The following is a 3,240-nucleotide window of genomic DNA, read 5'->3' as shown; positions in this document are numbered from 1 at the left end:
CTTCGAAACATGGAATAGATAAAACAGGGATCAACTGATGAAGGGAATGTTCTTTTATGTTGCATGTCTCGTTTCTCTAATTGTTTCTTTCGTTGTTCGAAAATTGTTCCTTTTCTATGTTTTTGTTTTCTATGTTCACGTTTTTCACTTTGTTCACGTTTTTTTTTATGTTCTGTACCCATATACGCTAGTATATATACATATATATGTAGGTATGTACATATATGTATGCATATATGCATATATTTATATATTATTTATATAATTATATATATATATATATATATCTGTGAGTATGTATACATGCACACATACATAAATATATGTATATGTATACATGTGTATATGTAAACACAGTATATGCATTTAATTGTATAATATGTGTTCCAACGTGGGGAATTGTTTATATGGTGTATCGAAAAAAGAAACCCATGCGGTGCCTGTTCTGAGTGCTTGTGTTAGGTTCAAATTGCACTGAGATTAAATGTACCTTTCAACCTTTAGGGTTCGCTAACAATTTTTTTTTTATGATGATGAACGTTAAGGTTAAATCGCTACACTATGCTGTACCAGCTCTCTCACAGATGTGACAAGCAAATGATTCCATCGGACCTATTAATCCCCTACTCTTCTCGTTAAAGAATGAAAGACAATGTTAACTTCGGTGATATTATGACTCAGCGCATAGAAAGGCAGAAGAAATTTCGCAGGGGTTTCTACCTGCTCTTCCAGTGAATCGGATATATTTGCAACCGCAAAGCATGATTAAGTAAATAATGAATATTTAGATAGAATTCTTCCTTATTTTCAGTGTTATGAATTGTATATATTGTATGTAAGGCTTTTCGGGGATTCAACGGATTTAGGTGGCAAAAGTGGGACAAACCTTGCTTATATTTAACTTCAGCAGTTTAAATAAATTATTGATACATTAATTAGGGAGTAATATAATGGTATACTTTATTTTAGAAGAAATCTAATTTCGTAATCTCTCCTTTCCGTCTTCCGGCAAATATATAAAATTACTGTTGACTAAAAGGCATTGCTTTATATACTTTAGATTCATTTCACAAGCTGTTTTATCAAAAATCTTACATTTACTTTAATGTACTTTAGATCATATAACATTTTTAATCGTAAATTATTTTCAATTTCTCTTTTATTTTGAAGAATGATATTAAATTTCTTATTCAAACATAATCCGAAAAATTATTTATCTATTCCGGAATTTAGTCTCGCAATACAGAATAATTATGGAAGCCATTAAAGAACGTAAATCTTGTTAATGAACTGGCCAGAAGCATTTGTAACAAATATTTTTACTCTTTTAGATTGAGACAGCTATTCAAAAAAGAAACATTACTGCAACAGTACATACGGCTTTACAATTCTTCAACTCAATTTAAGGATGTTATAATTTCTAATTTTCAAACTGAAATAAATCAGCCAGTTTTAATTAGGATTTGCACCAACACAAATTTTCAGTTGCGTTCAGAAGTAAATTCTGTTCATATACAAATATATTCTGCTGCCGTTGGTAGTAATTTCACTTTATTTATAAACTATACGAACTATTATCGTCTCATCTTTACCGTAATTATAATTTTCTTTCATTGTTTCTTCAGACCTAGGTTATCTTTTGGGCGGTTACTTAATGCTGTGCGTTTTCACTGATATTTGCCAAGTTAAATCTAAAGGTTTCTATATCTATGGCGTAATCCAGATGTCACCAGGTCATTTTTGCCTTCCATCTTTCCAGGATGTCTCAGATGAATTATCTGTGAAGTACTGTAAAGATCTGTAAACAACATCGACTTATTGTCTTCACTCAAATTTACTGGAATTGTGCCTCAATTAGAAACTATCATGTAAAACCAAGTAATGTCTGGCGCGGGTGGTCCATTGATCCGAAGGCTTTAGGCATGACTGAGCAGTCTGTTAGAGAGCCCTTCTTATCTAAATCTAAAACTACATCGTTAACCAATCTTTTCTTCTTCTTTAAGACGTTAGGATATAATACGGGTGAGATTTGGTTGCTGCTTTACGTTGAGTGACCGCGTAAAACCTTCGTCAACCACTTGCTGTTATCATTTTATCGATCGTTATTTATGATTCTCGGCCACGAAGAAAAATTCAGGAAGACATGATCAAGAGTTGAACTCAGAAGGTAAACAGATAAGGCAACATGTGGCATTTTATTTCGCAAGGACTCTATCCATCCTGCCAAATTGTGAGTATCAAATCAGACACAGGACGAAACAATCAATTATATGTGCAAGCAGCCTTAAGACAATATCAATATATTCTAAGCATCAAACCTTCACGGAAGTCATTCCACCAATATATATATATATATATATATATATATATATATATATATATATATATATATATATATATATATAACAGACTCCAATTTTAGACATAACTTTACAAAATCTTTGAACAAACGTCTAACTCGATATTTTGAATTCCACGCATTGATCCACCCTTTTTCCTACCCGACTCATACCCGACTCATACTTCCTCACCAAACGTTTACTAGATCCTTTTCTTTACGCATGCGCTATAAATGGATAATATATAGATGATAACTATCGATTTCTAATTTGACATGAATATAGGTTGTTAAATCGAAGAAGTTCCTGTCCTGATTTAATTAAACAACGAATCGATTTCAATATGTAACATCGTTAGTAAATTCTTTTTAAACAGTTCATGGAGATATTAAACTAATTAGACAAAAAATAATCAGTGAAATGTTCATAAATTAATTAATCAAGTAAACAACATTAATACAATTAATTCTAACAAATTACATAATTGCATTGGGGTTAGAGATGCTTTTCTATAGCATCTGTAATCATTAGACTAATTAGCGACGAAGAAACTATTATATTTTATATTTTCAACTACAAGACAAAAATCAAACCTGCCCCTTAATAAAGAGAACCATACATATAATTTTGAAAACAGACACATTATACACTGCGTGTTACTATTTTTATTTCTTATATCATCCTGCTGTATTTCAGCATCTGGAGAGCTGTCATGCTGGAGCACTGCCGTCGTGAGTTGTGTTGATGTTATGCACCCAGCAATTTGTATGCTAATTATTTTATGGATAAAATAAAATTGATATAAACGAAATAGCAAACAGATTTGGGCACGTGACACACCGATTTTCTTCAACCAGCTATCGCTCGTCTGTCTGAATGTCAGCCTGTCTCTGCCACCATA

The 3,240-nt window shown here is 31.9% G+C and overlaps 1 protein-coding gene across 3 annotated transcripts in view; it reads left to right on the top strand.

Moving 5' to 3' along the window:
- Nucleotides 1–3,240, top strand: part of LOC106883812 (neuropeptide FF receptor 2) — a 282,441-nt gene that overhangs the window by 250,857 nt on the left and 28,344 nt on the right. The gene's annotated exons all lie outside the window — the stretch shown is intronic.

This window comes from Octopus bimaculoides, chromosome 12 (assembly GCF_001194135.2).
Source record: "Octopus bimaculoides isolate UCB-OBI-ISO-001 chromosome 12, ASM119413v2, whole genome shotgun sequence".
Lineage (NCBI taxonomy): Eukaryota > Metazoa > Mollusca > Cephalopoda > Octopoda > Octopodidae > Octopus > Octopus bimaculoides.
The sequence above is the reverse complement of the archived record's forward strand: the minus strand, read 5'-3'. Positions and strand labels throughout refer to the sequence as shown.